General features: G+C 46.1%; 1 protein-coding gene across 1 annotated transcript in view; it reads right to left on the reverse strand.

Moving 5' to 3' along the window:
- LOC144773380 (SAM domain-containing protein SAMSN-1-like) overlaps nucleotides 1–18,652 on the reverse strand; it is a 390,420-nt gene that overhangs the window by 332,341 nt on the left and 39,427 nt on the right. The window lies entirely within an intron of this gene.

The following is an 18,652-nucleotide window of genomic DNA, read 5'->3' on the forward strand; positions in this document are numbered from 1 at the left end:
CGCTTTTTCCGCCTCGACGAGGAAAGTCCCCAAGAAGATGGGTGACTCTCCCCGCCTTCAGCTGGGGGGGGACGCATGTTGGACAGGCCACATGAAGGGCTCGCTCCCTCCCCGCAGGACAGGGCCCGGGCCACCGTCAGCACCATTGCCCGGCCCAGCCGCCATCTTGGACACGGCACCACGCGGCCGCGCGGCCTCAGCCCGACCCCAACCCTGGGCCTGGCCAGGCCCCGACATCCCGGCACCACCCTCCACCCAGGAGGTGAACGGATCACTTGGCAGGTCAATGGGAGTAAGAAGTGTCGATGGCTCTCCCCCGCCAGGTGCCGAGCACCCCCAGCCTCCTCGGGCGCTGGCTCCACCCCCCTGCTGGGTGTCTGGACTCCCTCATCCCAGACCTCCCGACCTCCAAGAGCGAGGGTCCGGACATCAAAGGGCGCCAGACCTATAACTGAGGCCGCCCCAGGACAGGAAGGCAGTTGTATCCTGGAGTCGAGAGACACCGCGACGAACTCATCCTTGACGGACTGCTGGCGCTGCCACAGCCCTGCCTTGTGAACTATTGTCCTGCCTGCTGGCGCTGCCGCGGCCCTCTGCAACCTTCATCCTCGTGGGACCTGCTGGCGCTGCCGCGGCCCTCTGCAACCTTCATCCTCGTGGGACCTGCTGGCGCTGCCGCGGCCCGTTGTAACCTTCATCCTCGTGGGACCTGCTGGCGCTGCCGCGGCCCGTTGCAACCTGCATTCTCGTGGGACCTGCTGGCGCTGCCGCGGCCCGTTGTAACCTTCCTCCTCGTTGGGACCTGCTGGCGCTGCCGCGGCCCGTTGCCACCTACGACCTCTTCGGGACCTGCCGGCGCTGCCGCGGTCTGACCCATCCGAACACCGAGCTCGAGGATTGTGAGCTATCACCGTTACACCTCCGTACCCGTGGGTACCAAGACTGTCCCGCTACCCCCTTCCCTTACTAGAGACTAGAATTGAGAGGATCATCGTGTCCTGATCGCCTTGTATCGTACCACTCTACTACCAGAAGTGCCTATAAAAGGTGTTACCCTGATCTTTGTGTGGTGTCCATCTGTGGGGGGGAAGTTACCTGTCTGTGCGATCACTGTGCTCGGCCGACCCTCCAGGTCCCCGTCTAACATGAACAGATTGTCTTAAAGACCTATTTGAAGGGCAGCTTGGCTGCTTCTCAGGGATGGTTCAGGAGCATCCCAGAACCTTAATGATGATGGATGGTTCAGGAGCATCCCAGAACCTTGATGAACGTGAACCCATATACTTGTGACACTGGTTGACAGATTGTTAAGGCGTCATATCATCAAGCTTAATGATTCCTACAGAATAGGAGGGTAGCTGTTGCAGGCAACCTGCTTTGGAAGGCTGTATTCAGGGTAGATTGAACACTAAATATTGTACTGTATTTTATACCAGTTAGAATTTAAGGCCAGTAGCTTGCAAATGGCTAGGTACAGTTGACTTTTTCGGTGCCCCTGGTGTACTGGGATGTTTATGGATTCATATTTTAAAAGTGTCCCACCTTGGTCAAAATGATTTGGTGCCCTTGGAGTCTGGTGGCCCTAGTTTGGCAGTTGCAGATAGTGGGCCTGCTGAGGAAACTTCAAAGCCCAATATTTCAGGAACTAGTGGTCATGGCCAAACACATATTGTGTCTGTTGATCTGAAGATGTTATGACACTCTTCACGAGTGACCTCTGAGGCTGGAGATACTGGATACACCAGAAGGGAATCAAAAATCTTTAGTTCAGGGCTCACAGAGGGGTACCAGTGTTGCACTTTCTACACCTCTTAAGGTTTTATAAAATCCTACATGTCATCAGACTCATTCAGAGACCACCATAGGGGAGCAGGTTTCCCAGCATGAAGGAGGCAGATAAGAAGATATTGCCACAGGATCGAAATCTTGTTGAGGGGTGGAAGGACAAAGGGGGGTATTTTTAATTTGGCAGATGCAGGTCACCTGCAAAAAAATAGTATGTATACTAATATATGCACTCTAAACGTACACCTAAATAGGGTTGGCAAACACTTGCTCAACATCTACCTACTTTTGCCAAACATCTTGCATCCACCAAACTCTAAGTACACTTCAAAACCTCTTTTTTTGATTCAGAGGATCAAGCTCACCAAACGGGCTCACTAGTCTCAATATTTTCGAGTGCCTTACTTGCCCTTTTTTAGATCATTGTTTTGGTTCTCTCCTGGACAACTGGATTAACTTCACCTCCATCACTTTGCTTTACTCAGTAAGCATCCACAGTCTCTATTGTGCAGTGGGCAGGCATTCCTGGACCCTTGACACTCGGCACAGGCACACAGGTGACAACAGACCATGCTCACTGCCATAAAAAGCCATTAGGATAGCCTTTTATGTTTGGCAAACTAATATGTTTGCCAATTTAATCAATTGTGAACCTCTGGGTGTTTCCCAAGCTATTTTGTAAAAACGCACAGTTATCCCCTGGTGCATATTGGTGCTGAGTAACATATGTTTATTGTTATTCAAGTTAATTGTGTTCATTTTGTGTTCAACTTGCCATTGTGTTGTCCTGGCGTGTTCCCCGTTCCACCACTCAGCATTCAGATTGTTGTGGAGGGATAGATCGCCACAGCAGGAAGTGCATCATTACACTTCCGGTTACGACGGAGGTTAGCAGTCTAGCTGCTCGCCTCCACCGGCATAAAAATCTCATGCCCCTTCCAACGCGCAGCGGACGCGCCAAAGGCAAGCCCGTCTGCGCCCGTCCCTGCCTGGATCGGGCCTAGGGACCCCCCCCCTGGCCTTACTGCTTCAAATTCCAATGGCAACATTCGATGCTATTCATCTACACAGCTAAAGGAAATCAACTTATCTGCTGCCAGGCCTCACTGTCTCCCTTTGTCCCTCTCTACCAGCTTTGCACCCGCACCTGCTCAATGCCCCTCATGCATGTTCATACTTCCCCCTTCCCTCTACTTACATCTCCCCACCCAGACACCGGGCCCTCTTTCGCACGGCGCTTATCAATGCCCGATCCCTCCCTAAACACAACTTGGACATTATGGAGTTTACCACCAGTCAAGACCTAGAAATTTTGCTCATTACAGAAACTTGGGGCTACGTCTCTTCCGGTCCTGTTTTCTGCTCGGCTATACCGGATGGTTACTGTGTGATTAGACAGGATAGACCCGCAGGGAAGGGTGGCGGGCTAGCCATCATTCACAAAGCCCTATACCCTACCAAAATAGAGCCCATTAATCGCCCGGACTGCGAGGCCCTCACTTATTCCATTGCCCTCAAGGTCCTTCTCCTACCTGGCTGCCAAGACCTGGAACTCCCTCCCTCCCGACCTGCGCCTGACCCAAGACCACCTCGCCTTCAGGAAGAAGCTCAAGACCTGGCTGTTCGGGCAGTAGCAGCACCCCCCCCCCCCCTAGCGCCTTGAGACCCTCCGGGTAAGTAGAGCGCTCTATAAATGTCTATGATTGATTGATTGATTGATTGAATAATAATCAAGCTTTTAAAGACACCCTCCTCTATCGCCCTCCAGGTCCCCGCAAACGCTTCCTCTCAGCCCTAGATGAACTTATTGAGCCTTCAGTGGCAACCTCTGACTACACCATATTAGAAGATTTCAATTTCCATCTTGAATCTCTTAGTGACAAGGACACTATCCAAATCATTACTGACCTTCAAGCGGCTGGACTTCGTCAGTTAGTGTCAACTTCTACTCATCAACCAGGTCAGTCATACTCTCGATGGCCTGTTTACCAATAACCCCGATATTACTTTGCTCACCGTCATCTCCCTGGTATGGTCGGACGACGCTGCAGTGATTTTCACAATTAAGGCCCACAATTCCAATCCACCTCAATCTAAGGCCCATATCCCTAAGATCACTCGAGCTTGGAAAAACTTAGATATCCCTCTACTCACCCATACCCTCTCCAACTCTCTTTACGAGGTCTCCTCCAATCCTAGCACAGTATCCAACATGTACCGGAACTGGCTTCAGGACGCTTTTAATTTGGTAGCACCGCTCAAATCGATCTTTTCCAGTCGATCCACTCCGTCCGCCCCTTGGTTCACAGAGGAGCTTAGACTCCAGAGACAGTACCTCAGAAATCTTGAGAGACACTGGCGTAAACATTACAACCTTCAAGACAAACAAACTTATAAGGACGCATTGGCTATATACAAGCGCTCAATTATTACACAAAAGAGCTCCTTCTATTTATCCCAAATTGAGTCTGCCCAGAACTCCTCAAAGAAATTGTTCCAGGTAGTTAACACCTTCTCCAGTCATCCTACATGTCCTTCTATCGAGGCATCACAAGATCTCTGTAATTCTTTAGCTAACTTTTTGCCACCAAGGTCACTACCATATACTCAGCTTTCACCTCTTACACACACCCCGGCGGATCCGACCTTCACCCCACCCTTTCACCCTTTACCCCTACCTTTTCCAACTTTCACAAAGTCCCCTCTGAACAGATCAGTAAATTAATTGTCTCCATTAGGTCAGGTTCTCCCCTAGACCCCTGCCCACCTTCCATACTCAAACTCATTCCCGAGGTCATTACGCCTCCACTCACTGACATCTGCAACTTCATGTTCCTCACAGGCTCCTACCCCTCCGTGTGGAAAAAAGCAGTCATCAAACCCCTTCTTAAAAAACCTTCCCTCGACCCCTTAGCATCAGTCAACTACAGACCCATAGCCTGCCTACCTTTCCCTGCCAAGATCTTTGAAAATCTCATGAACCAACAGTTATCCGAATACATTAATCAAAACCATCTCCTAGACGACACCCAATTTGGGTTTAGGCAGGGTCATGGTACGGAAACGGCCCTGATAAAGGCGACCAATGAGATCAGGGCAATATTAGATCAAGGAGGGGCGGCGGTCCTTATACTCTTGGATTTATCCGCCGCCTTTGACACGGTCGATCATTCCATCCTGATCGACCGTGTCTCAACCTTAGGGATCAACCACTTAGCAAAAGATCTCCTTGCCTCATTTCTTTCCAACCGCACCCAAACTGTAAATCTAGGCACTTTTTACTCGCCCATCTTCACTCTTCCGTGCGGGGTGCCCCAGGGATCCTCGCTGAGCCCAACCCTATTTAATATATATGTTTCAGACTTGGCAAGGGTCATTAAAGCACATGGGTTGAGCTTAACCACCTATGCCGAGGACACCCAGCTGGTGTTGGCTGTGCATAAGGATGGAGCAGCAGTTGCGTCAAGATTCCACGAGGGTATGCTAGCTATTAGCTCCTGGATGTCGAGTAATTGTTTAAAATTAAACTCAGAGAAGACTGAGGTCATGACCTTTGACAGTCTTTCGCCTGGATGGTCTTCCATCTGGTGGCCAAACGAAATGGGTGCCCCACCAGTCGCCAAGGTCAGAAACCTCGGAGTAATGTTCGATGATAAACTGCTATTTCATCATCATGTAAACACTGTGGTCTCCTCCTCCTTTCACACCTTAAAAAAAATCAAGAAGCTACTGCCATATCTCCCAGCATCTGCAGGAAAAACCCTTATTACCACCCTTATCTTCTCCAAGATGGATTATTGTAACGCCCTCCTTCTTAATGCTCAAGAAAAGGTCCTGAATAAGCTCCAGTCGATCCAAAACGCGCAGCCAGAATCCTACTCGGCATTCCTAAATACAACTCCATCACTGCAGCCATACGTCATCTTCATTGGCTGCGTGTCAGAAGCCGGATTAAATTTAAAGTGCTCTGTATTGCTTACAAAGCCATCCACAATTCAGGACCTCGGTTCCTAAAGAACGCTTTTCTCATTTATACCCCCAGCAGACCCCTCCGCTCATCCTCTACCTGCCTCCTACCAGTCCCACGGACAAAAACCTCTTATTGGGGAGACAGACGTTTCCTAGTTGCCACCGCTAGACTCTGGAACACCCTTCCTCTCCCCATCAAAACTAGCCCCACTCTCACAGTTTTCAGGAAACAACTGAAAACCTGGCTTTTCAATCAATGATTCCTCTCCAGCGCCTCCTTACCTGAATTGTAATCCTATGCGCGAGACACCCCAGGGTATTTGCGCGCGATACAAATCACATAAACATAAACATTTCATAGAGTTCAGAATATTGAAAAGTTGGGTGGACCTGCCGGGATTAAATACAGATTCCTGCACAGACAGACACACACATTCAAACAAGCTCTCATCTGTGTGCATATAGCCACTTATGTGCTGATGGAATAATGTGCACACATGTTCACACTGCTATATGTACAATCACATTGACACAAGCACTCCTGCTTAGACAAATATTCACATTCACATGACACACATACTCATGTGCACACGCTCACATGGACACAGACACTCAATGAGCTAAATGTTTACCTCTACATCAAAGCAGTGATTAGCAGGTAACAAATGTCAGTCTTGACAAAGGAAACCCAGACTTCCATCCTGCGAAAGGTCAATAAATTGAGCACCAGAAGTGGGTAACAATAACATTTGTTATTTAACGATCTTCAAAAAGCAAACGATTGGCAAGAATCACCATGTACATACCATTGGCAAAGTCAGTACATTTGGCATTGTGGATGGAAAATGTGAATGGCACAATCCTAGACCAATGGTTAAAGTTTGGCTGAGAACCCCTATACGTAACAATGTTAGAGGTACTTTAAGTAAAATCGAAAGGTATTGGCTAACATAGACCTAAAAAAAAGCAAGTCAGTCTGGTATTGGCAACCAACCCCTTGCCAATACAAAAGAAGGCAAGAAAGGAAAAGGCAAGAAACAGGGTAAAAAAGAAAGAAAAGAAGGAAGCAGGGGGACAAGAAACGCTGAAGAAAAGGGAAGGAAGAAGATCAAAAAAAGAAGGTAAAGAGGGAAGGATGGAATGCAAGGAAGGAAGCAAGGAAGGTAAAAAAGGAAGCACGGCAAAAAGTAAGTAAGGCAAAAAAGGAATAAAGAAGGAAGTAAAGAAGACAAAAAAAAGAAAGACAGAAGCACAAAAGTAGCAAGGAAATAAAGATGGAAGGCAAACAGAAAAGAAAGAAGAAATGAGGCACAAAACAAAGAAAGAAGGGAATAAAAATGCAAAGAGGCCAAAACAGAAAATGAAGGAAGGGAAGAAGGCAAAAAAAGAAAGAATGAAAAAGAAAAAAGCAGAAGAGAACAAAGGAAAGATATAAAAAATTAAAGAAAGAAGGGAAGAAAATGGGAAGAAGGCAAGAAAGATAAAATAAAAGTTTCACATATGTGCTACAAATTAAACATGATGAAGTTTGGTTTTGTTCCTTGGCAAAGATCATTAAAGAACCATTTGTGAAACCTAATCAAGGAACACAATATGGTATGCTGTGAAATAGCAGCTGTCTGATAAACAAAGGCACTTCCAAAGAAATTTGCAACAGCATTCACAAGAGACAGGAACTGATAAGGCTGAAATGTGCCCTGGTCTCACATGAAGAGCTGATAGAAAGCAGCCTCTTATCATAAACGTAAAAGTAAGGTAATAATAAAGCAAAAACAAAAATATGGGCACTGAAGGAAATTATCTTGTGTGCAGATGTGCTCAATGTGAAAAAAGCCAAATACAGTCCCTCAAAGTGAAGTTAACCAGTGGCTTAAGTATTTCTCCTTGCTGTATGTTGTAGAGGGTGTAAGCAAAATGTAAATTACACCACAGACCAATGGATGAAAAGAGCTGACTGAAAGCCCCTTCAACTACACAGATTATACATATTATTTTAGAAAAATCAAAAGGTGTTGGCTAATGCCAGATCTAAAAGCAAATTATTATTATTATGTCACACTTACATGCACACATGCAGAAATAGGCACAAACGTGGACGACACATCCACTTATATGAACACATACTCGTACAAACATGCACTCGTGTACACACACATCAGCACACACATGTACAGATGCTCACATGCATACACATGTACACAAATGAATAGATGGGTGCTTCTGCCACAAACTCTTTAACACAGCCTGATGCTAATTTGCCTGATTAAATACCATCTGCTACATCAGAGATGAAAGCTATTGCATAGAGAAGAGACCCAATCACATACATTTCTTTCCTTGGGTTGGAATTCTGTCCTAAGCAATTGGCAGTGGTTTGACTTATTGCAAGCATCCTCTTATTCACACCCAAATTGTGGTGGCTGATTGACACAGCGCCCCCCCCCCAAACACAGTGGATACGGTTAAAAACCTGGGGGTCAAATGTAACACTTCTTTGTCCTTCTATTAGCAAGCACTCTCGGTGGCAGGCGTCTGCTTTCACTCTTAAAAATATTTTTGATCTTCTTCCAGCCACTGCTCGTAAGACAGTGGCAGTAGCCTTAATCCTATCGTCCCTGGACTACTGTAACAGTCTTTATGCAGGAGTAAAGAAAATAACTCTGAAAAAGCTTTAGACTGTCCAAAATGCAGCACCCCGACTAGTACTTACACTGGCAAGAGGATCCTCAGCCTCGGAGGCACTCGATACCCTCCATTGGCTACCAAATCACAAAAGGATTCTCTTTAAGATCCTAGTAATAAACTTCAGAACTGTCAGGCAAACTGGACCCAAATACCTCAGGACGAGAATTAAACCCTATGTTACCCAACGTCCCCTGAGATCCTCCAAAAACCTGCTGGTACCTCCTCGTTTCCACGTGACCTCCAGAGGAAGAAAGTCAATGGAGGTTCTTGGAACTAAAGCCTGAAACCACCTGCCGACCCAATTGAGTCACACACATTCAGAACCCATATATAAGAAAATGCTGAAAACCTAGATTTTCACAGCCCCAGATAGCCTAGTTCTATCTCTCATCTGATAGCTGCGTTGCCTGAGACCACTCCCCTCGATACTTCACTCCACCCGTCACTCAGTGCCAAGATGCTCCTCAGAGTGATAGCTGCGCTCTATAAATGACCTCATTCATTCCTCATTCATTCCTTACCTTTTGTGTGTTTGATGTAGCGCCCAAGAGTATGCCCTGATGTGGGTCCCATGCTCACTGTGCCACCAGAACCACCCGACCAGAAGTGGGTTGGTTCAGGGAGGCCATGGAATGGCAGTTCGGGCTGGGCTTTTCTTACTGGAGCTGGGTCAAGAATGATTTCCTTATGGCAAGGTCCAAACTGAGGTGGAGTGGTGGGCAAAAGAACGATGGTGAGGAGTGCTGCTCGAGCGATTGCCAGTGGTTAGACTAATTATAAGCATTCCTTCCATCACCTTTTGTGTGATTGAAGGCTTTAAACTCAACAGCTCCCATTCTAATAAAATGGCCATCAAGAGTGCCTTGTTTTTGTCATAAATAAAAATGGAAGCAATCTAGCTGTGCATTAGAACTTAGTGGTGATGCAGGTTATTACTAGGGAGTTAACTGACAGACAACTGCTGGTGTTGGACGTACATAGTCCGCTCTGCATTACAGGACTGTTTTACTGAAATGGATGAAATTTGAGAAATCATAGAAAATGTGTCCTCGTTTTAGCTTTACGTTTTGCAACTTTGATTCTATCAAGATAGTTTCAGGTGTTGTGCACTTTTGTCTTACATACAGAATGTTAGCACTCTATTTGTTGATTGGAACACTACGGGAAACAAACAACACTGAGGAATTAACTGATAGGCTGCTGCTGCTGTTGAAAGTACACATTATACGAATAGGGGGTCATTAGAATGACGGGCGGACTTTGTCCGCCCGCCATTCTGTCGGTATGCGGGACCGCCCGCCATAAGGGCGGGGGTCCTGTGGGGGTATTATTATGTGCCCGCCACAGTGGCGGGCACATCCTGTATTTTTAGCATTGTGGCGGGCGGTGCTCTCTGCACCGCCCGCCACAATGCTAAAAATGCATTTCAGCATTTGCATTTACAAAGCGGCAGGCACCACGCGGTGCCTGCCGCTTTGTAAATGCAAATGAAGGGGGGTACCACAGGTACCCCCAGTGTGCAACCCCCACCTCTCCTTAACTCTGGGGGCCCGCAGGGGGCCCCCAGAGTGAAGACCGCATGCCTTTCCGCGGCAGCGGGCACCTGAAAACAACCATCATAATATGGCTGGTCGTGTCTGATAGACACCGCCACCATATTATTCCTTTTCCGCCTCGGCCGCAAGGCGACCGGGCGGAAAAGTGGTGGACGGTCTTTCCGTCCACCGAGGTCCCCCCGCCATACTAATATGGCGGGGGGGAAACAAGTGTGGATGTCGGGCGGATTGCCCCCGCCAGGCTGGCGGTGGCTACCGTCAGCCTGGTGCGGGTAATCCGCCCGACATCCTAATGGGCCCCTACATGTTAAAAACTGTATTCACGCAATGGCCGAGAACGATAGTGTGAATTTATAGAAAATGTGCTCTCACTTTAGCATCTGGAGCACCTACCCTAACATCTATGAGAAAAGCATGAGAGAAAACAGTTTTCTTTGAGACATGGTTCATCGAATCGCGGCAGAAGGTCAACATTTTTCACATGGTAAATCACATTAAAACTCCGAAGAATTCATAAAAATGTGCATCAGGGTTTCATCACCCTACCACCTAATATGTGTTTTCCGTTCATTTTAAAGATGCAGAGACCATGTCTCTGAGTTCAGTAGTGACTCCCACTATATATTTTTCATGTTGTGGCCAGCCAGTCAGGATTGGCATGTCCCTTTTAAAGTGACATAATGGAACATAGTCCAGGTATACCTACCTTAACCCTTTATGACCACCTGAGCACCCTTTTAAGTGCAAATGTTTTTAAAACAGCTACACAGATTTACAACAAATGACAATAGGCACGCTTTTTGAGTAAAGTTCCTACTTTTTGCCAAATTTGTTGGAATTCCGTTCAGCCTTTTGTTTGGATCTGCAACAGATGTTATTAACAAGGGAAATTAGTGGAAAGTAATTTTTAGGAACTCATCTTTTTCTTGTTCCCCACCTGACGGGTTCCCACAAAACATTCCAAGAAGGAGCTGAGGTGGATGAACTTTTTTTGAAACATTTCTTGCATATTTGCCTGAAGGTGCCTAAGTTGTTAGCAAAGTAAAACACATTCTTCATATTGAAAATCTGTCCTAACTATAACTACAAATTGGAAGATCATGCACAGCGGGTGATTGGCTGCCTACAGCAGGAGCTTGGGTGAGTACCTGTGTAGAAGTTAGGCTCTGTGGCCAACTGTCCACTGCACACGGCGCTCTGTGTGTAGCATGATGCACAAACCCATTCCTGCCTCCTGCCTACCCTCTGTTCTCCATGTGTGTGCCCCTGCCCCTCCCTCCTTCCCTTTGTGGTCAGTTATGCTTCCTCTGCCCCTGCTTCCTGCCTTCCATGGACGTTGCAACTACTTCTCCTAACCTCCTCTCCCTACCTCCTGTTGTCTGAGTTCATACCACTTCCTCTTGCCCTATATGGTCCTTTGTACTGTCACTGCTCCCCCACTTCTCTGTGTTTAGCTTGCTACCCCTGCCCTCCTCTTCCTTTTCTCCATTGCTGGAATCGGTGCTCCTGCCCCCTCACTTCTGCTCTTTATAGTCCATTGTGTTGCCACTGTCCCTCCCACTTGCCCTCTGTTTGTAGCTTGCTCCCCCTGCCCACCTCCTCTCCGCCCTGCATTCTGTGTATGTGTGCCACTGCCCCCTCACTCCTGACCTTTGTGGTCTCTTGTGGTGCCCTGCCGGCCCTGGTCAGTCTGCTGCTCCTGTCTGTGTCCCTCCACCTGCGTCCAGAAGGGGCAATTCCTTCGAGTGTACAATTGATACCACAGTACTCCCACAGTACCAGAGTTGTAGCTATCCCAGGCAAATGGGTAAAATGCCTGTTTACCCAGAACTTTTAAAGTACAGCTGAACTCAGAACTTTTATAAAAAACGATGTAAATGGAATTTACATAACATAACATTAGTGATGAGAATCGTTGTGTTGAAAGTTTGTTTTGCACACTTACAAGTTGAACTGGACACAATTATCTTGAAAGAATATAAAATGTGCCTAATATTGCAAACATTAAAGCATGATTATTACAGTCTGTTTACTGTCACCTTCCTATAAAGCTTCACACCTGCCTTTAGAGGCCAGATAGTTCTGTAAGAAATACAGCAAACCATGTCTTTGCCCGTTTTGTGTATCACTGAAATATTGACTTTGCATGTGGTAAGAGTAACTGTTCCACAACAGGGAAAGGAATAAAACAAAACTGTTATCAAAGGAGTTAGTACAGACATGATAATACTATAAAAATCAATTGAGAAACCAACAGGGCCAGCAACTTCGTTTGGATTCAAAACACCTTCTTCTACCTACTTACCCTCATGGGAAGTCATACCTGGTAGAGTCTCCCTCCGCTTAAGTGTTATAGTTGAGATTTGCATAGTGCCTATGTCCTTCTCCTCAGCAAATGCCTATCCATCTGCATAAAGCTTTTGGTAAAACGATAGGAATAGACTGGACTTTTGCTTTTCGCTTACATTGGGAGACTGTTGAGTCTCTAGGGTCAATTAGTTTTGAGCATCCTAGCTAGGATACCCACTGTCTTATTCCCTCCCCAACAAAACCTCTATTTGAGACACAGCGAGGCCTTTGTGATGTGATGTGAAAGATTCTTATATAGCGCAACTAACACCTGAAGGTTTCTTGGCGCTTGTGTGGGGGAGGCAGAAAAGAAAAAGGAGAAAAAAAAGCTAATTATAGGCTTCAGTGAACAAAAACGTTTTTAGAAGAGATCTGAACCTGATATAGGTGGAGGGTAGCCTTAGAGAGAGGGGAAGGGCGTTCCAGAAAGAAGGGGCTAAAAAAGAAAACCTAAGGCCGCCGTGTTTCTTCCTCTTAAATCTAGGGACTGTCAGCAGGGCCAGCTGAGACGAACGAAGGCTGCGAGAGGGAACATAGGGGTGAAGAAGGGAAGAAATAAATGAGGGTCCTCCGCCTGCAAGGGATTTAAAAATTATGCAGCCTAGTTTAAACTTGCAGCGAGCAGTGACCGGTAGCCAATGTAGGCTTTTCAAAAGGGGGCGGACGTGTTGATGTCTGGGTTGGTGAGAGATGAGGCGGGCGGCCTGATTTTGGATCAGCTGCAGTCTTTTGGTCAGAGCCATTTACCAGCAGGGGCGGTGGGTGACATTTGAAAGTGGTGGGGCACAAAGTGATTTGCATCCAGCACCGTAGCGAGCGAGCGCAGCGAGCGAGCCCGAACCCAAATGGGGGGTTTGGGGGTGTTACCCCCCCAGAAAATTTGGGAAGAAAAATCGTGCATTTTCAAGCAAATTTGAGAAAGCAGGAAGGTTAATAAAGCAATTGTGAAAGTGCAGTTTTTAGATGGCATAACATAGGTAGCTGCTTATTCAGTATAACCACAGAGCTTTATACATTCCGTCCTAATATGCTCAGGTGCTGAATTCAGACTATAAGACTTTCATGGAAATCTCAGCTTTTGTGCTGCCCGTTGAGATCTCATTCTAAACACACACACATTTTATAATATATATACACACACACACACTCCCCATGGTGTTGTTGTAGACAACTGTTTCATGGGGACTTAAAAGCTAGATGCAGCAGTAGAGCACAGCAACTTTATCATCTATACTTGCCGGAACTTTGCACGTTTCTCAGATGTTATAACAAACCAGGAATATAAATTCAGCCTAACCCCCAGACCACAAACCACAAGGCTTCTCCAGGGTGTGCCTAGACCCCATGTTAAAAAAATCCATAGCAAAGTGGTCTTAAAAAGACCAGCTTGGTGCTCTTTGGAAAGTACGAAAGGTCATGTGTGCATTGTCACATGTCCAGCTCTCAAAACATAATCGGGCCCACGCTCTGCCACTGCAGATGCCTAGTATGCAAAGTGTGCACTGCACAGAGGACCTCCTCCAAACGCAACAGAAGGGTATGTCCAGTGATGATTGGTACACAGCTGTCATTGTGTTAGTCTAAAGCTGCATGCCCACCTGCTGTTTAAGACGTCATAAGATTATGAAAGTAGAAAGGATCATGTCAGACTAGGGCTGCACCATCACAGTGGAAGGACAACATGTCACACATTTCACACTACATATCCAAATTTGAAGACAGCACTTCCACAGTCCAAGGCTGTCTGTGATGCTCAAAACAAGTCTTCAGGAAAGAACTGAAAACTCACAATTTCAGGGCGTGCCAAAAAACGATCAATTCACTTATATCATCTATTTTCATGAACTGGGGTTGTACTGCTGTTTCCGGTCCTCTAGTAGCAGGCGAGATGCTCCATCGGCCATGTGGCTATTTCCGCGCAAAGCAAACATCATTTATCATTTATGTACGTTCCTTACAAAATACCGAATGTGTTCTTATACTAAGTTGTTAACAAATTAGGCACTCGTAACAAATATGCCAAGTAGCTTGTCACAAGACTACAAAAGCACAGTTTCCTGAAAGGCGACAGTGCTCCCTCCACCCCCCTGTGTATTTTTCACATGGCTCGGTAGTGCCTAGAGTGCACCCTCGTAGGCAGCAGCGCCCAGTCAGCCTCCGTGTAAAGAACAAGAATTCAACGTGAGCTTCCCTCCCAAAAAATGGACAGTCTCTGACATAGTAGCCTCCCTCCCCCTCCCCCTCCCGTTCAGAAGTACCTTGGTTGGTTCATACTTGTTGGCACATTAGTGGCCACGCTGGCGCTTAATAATACAACAACAACAACATGCCTTTGAAAGGCAGGTGAGGCTGGGCAGAGACACTCGTGTTCAGCTCTGCCTGATATGGGGCCGGCTGACTCAAACTTTCACCTGCTCAAAATGTCTTTCAATCAGTCTATGCGAGAGTCGAGACATTTCCTAAATGTGTAACGCAAGCACGTAACGTTACTTTTCAGGAAACCTATTGACAGCACGGCAGCAACATTTACACTAAAACAAAACGTTACTTGCCCTTCAAACTGAAGAAAACCTCACACTGTGAGGTTTTCTTCAGTTTGAGGGCAATCACACACACCTCTCAGTGCAGCAGAGTGGACAGAGGGGTGACTTTTTAACTGTCTGAGGCTTATACGGTCGGTAACTGGTAACACCCTCCTACCGAGAGTCCCGACCCTACCTCTTAACATGCTCCAGCTCTCCACTCGCTGCCATACTTCTTCCGTGTTATGCTTCCTTCTGCCAGCCCCCCCAATTAATAGCCTCTTGCCCACCTCCCTCCATAAAATGATGTTTCCCGCCTCATTCTCCTTCACTCCCACCCCTCTCCAGCTTCCTGCCAAGCTCCAGCCCCCCCAATACCCCACCAGGATCATGATTCCTCCCGCCAGCCCCCACCCGCTTTATTTCATCCATTCCCGATCCTGCCTCGTCGTCTTGTATCTTCTTTACCAAATTTGATCATTTATTTTTTACCAACTTAGGTCAGGACAATGTTCCACCCTCCTTCACGTCCTCCCTCGGTTCATTCCCCCTCACCTCTGCCGTGTCGCCGCTCAGTCCTCTCTCTACCATACTTTACCCTTCATTCATTTCCATTCTTTCTGTCACCATTTCTCTCCCCATCGCCGCTCTCAGCCCTTCTTCCTCAAACGCCCCCCTCCCTATCACGTTGTCACATTCCATCACTACTCGGCTCGGCTCGGCTCCTCAAGTCAAACAGCCTAGCCCTGCCCTAGGCCTCTCTGGCTGCAGCACAAGGCCCAGCATGGCAGCGACGTTGTTCTCGACTCCAGATTATATTAGATAGAAGAACAACAAACAACAACTTAGTCTACTTGTACTCTATATCAATCAGAATACAATATACTCACTAAAAAAAGAGACTCAGACAATAGTGCTGAACTACTGAAGTTGAAGTAGTGGTCACTTCACTGTGATGACGACGGGTCGCTACTGGAGAGCACAGGATGGCTGATGCACACACCACACGAGGCGAGAGCCAGACAGAGTATAGAGAACAACAGGATCAACGTCAGCAGCGCCACACGCCGCGTAATGGCCAATCACTGTATGACTCAATGAAGTCAGACACAGTGATTGGCCATTATCAGTGCGGCTGAGCCACCCACGCGCGGCATCCAATAATGGATTGCCCTGCCCGGCTGTGCCGGTGACCGGCCAATCCTGGCGCTGCATGCAGCGCCAGGATTGGCTAGGGGGGCACACTGAGTGCTCGCCCTGTCTCCCTTTGTATCGCCGGGAGCTGTCGCCTGGTTAAACCCAGCACCCCCCTGGCCACTCGCTATCAGGAGAACTACAATGCGCATGCTTGGGCTAGTTTCAGCCTCAAGCTTTACTTGCGCGCTAGAGCCTCTGTACACCTCTGCTGCTGCAGCTGAGTGACGTGGACTGTCACTCAACTCAAGCTGCACAGCAGTCCAGCCCCCCTGCGCGCAGAGCACTCCCCCGGGTGCTGCCCGGATTCCATTCCTGGCGGCGTTCGTGTGATTCGAATAAAAGTAAATGACACAAATTATAATTTCCTTGAAGCCGCGGGTCCATGGGCTAGTGGGGCTACGCCCCAATGGACGCACCACGGCTGTTTACCAGAAAGATGTTCAGTTGACCCTTAAGTCATAGTTCTTAAGGCCTTATGATAGCCTGTAGTTTTTTTAAGTCGCCTTAACACAAGCTAGTGTGGGGAGAGGAGTTGGCCTAATGGCTAGGGCGGTCGACCTCGAGTCTGGGGAACTGGGTTCGAGTCTCAGCAATGACGCTGGACATCCTGTGATTCTGGGCCAATCAAATAATCTCCCAGTGCCTAGCAAAAATGAATGTGTCCTCATGTAACACAACTGGTGCTATGTAAAGCGTTCTGATACCTGAAACCTTCAGGTCAAGTTTGTGCAAAAAAAAACTCCATTAAAAAAATGTGATTTTCTCTTCTGACCTATTCTGCACAAGGGGTTGTTCTCTCTCCTAGCAGCTAATGTGTGGCAATTAGCCTGCCCTGGTATCCTACACTGTTATCATCCTGGTGTCTAGAGCCACATCGACGTCTAGATATCTTCCTTGATCTACACCCTGTTCTCTGCATTCTTAAAATATGATTTTTATAATCTTCACATCCTATCTTTAAGTCAATCATCTTTGCCGGATCACTGAAACAATATCGACGTCAAAAATATCGAATTAGAAAAATATCGAGGTAAAAATATAGAATACCAAAATATCGACCTCCTATCTCCAAACAGGTAAGTACAAAAATATCGAATCAAAAATATCGATGTAAAAAATATAGTTAGTCAAAATATCGATTTTTTTTAAATGCTTTAAATTAATAAAAAATGTATAAAATAATAAATATAATTAACTTAAACATACTTAAAATACTTAATTAACCTTAAAATTAATAAATAATTAATGTAAGTTAAAAAAAAACATACAAATTGATTTGGTAATACATATATATATATATATAAACGTAATATTAATAAAAAATGTACAATATTTTTACCATAGGATAGCGGAAAGGGTAAAATTTACTATTACCACTCCAGTGAGTGCAACAGTAGGGAAAGCGTTGGATAGTGTAGGGGTTAAAATTACTATTCCCCCTCCAGAGAGTGCAACAGTAGGAAAAGCGTTGGATAGTGTGGGGGTAAGAATTACTATTCCAACTCCAGAGAGAGCAACAGTAGGGAAAGCGTTGGATAGAGGGAGGGTAAAAATTACTATTCCAACTCCAGAGAGTGCAACAGTAGGGAAAGCGTTGGATAGCGTAGGGGTAAACATTACTATTCCCACTCCAGAGAGTGCAACAGTAGAGAAAGCGTTGGATAGCGTAGGGGTAAAAATTACTATTCCCACTCTAGAGAGTGCAACAGTAGGGAAAGCCTTGGAAAGTGTAGGGGTAAAAATTGCAATTCCAACTCCGGAGAGTACAACAGTAGGGAAAGCGTTGGATAGCGTAGGGGTTAAAATTACTATTCCCACTCCAGAGAGTGCAACAGTAGGGAAAGCGTTGGATAGCGGCAGGGTCAAATTTACTATTCCCACTCCAAAGAGTGCAACAGTAGGGAAAGCGTTGGATAGCGTAGGGGTAACAATTACTATTCCAACTCCAGGGAGTGCAACAGTAGGGGAAGCGTTGTATAGCGTAGGGGTACAAATTACTATTCCCACTCCAGAGAGTGCAACAGTAGGGGAAACGTTGGATAGCAGGAGGGTAAAAATTACTATTTTCACTCCAGAGAGTGCAACAGTAGGGAAAGCGTTGGATAGCGGCAGGGTAAAATTTACTATTCCCACTCCAGAAAGCGTTGGATAGCGTAGGGGTAAAAATTAATATTCCCACTCCAGAGAGTGCAACAGTAGGGAAAGTGTTGGATAGCGTAGGGGTAAAAATTACTATTCCCACTCCAGAGAGTGCAACAGTAGGGAAAGCGTTGGATAGCGTAGGGGTAAAAATTACTATTCCCACTCCAGAGAGTGCAACAGTAAGGAAAGCGTTGGATAGCGCAGGGGTAACAATTACTATTCCCACTCCAGTGAGTGCAACAGTAGGGAAAGTAAAGATTTAATATATTAATAAAAATAAATTAAATATCAATACCAAGAAAATATTAATTAAAATAAATTACCAATTTAATATTATATAATAATTAATCAATCAAAAATACAAATTAATATTAATTAATAAAATGAATTACCTATTAATACAAATTAATTACCAATTAATTAATACATTAAAAATAAATACAAATT

This window comes from Lissotriton helveticus, chromosome 8 (assembly GCF_964261635.1).
Source record: "Lissotriton helveticus chromosome 8, aLisHel1.1, whole genome shotgun sequence".
NCBI classification, from domain to species: domain Eukaryota; kingdom Metazoa; phylum Chordata; class Amphibia; order Caudata; family Salamandridae; genus Lissotriton; species Lissotriton helveticus.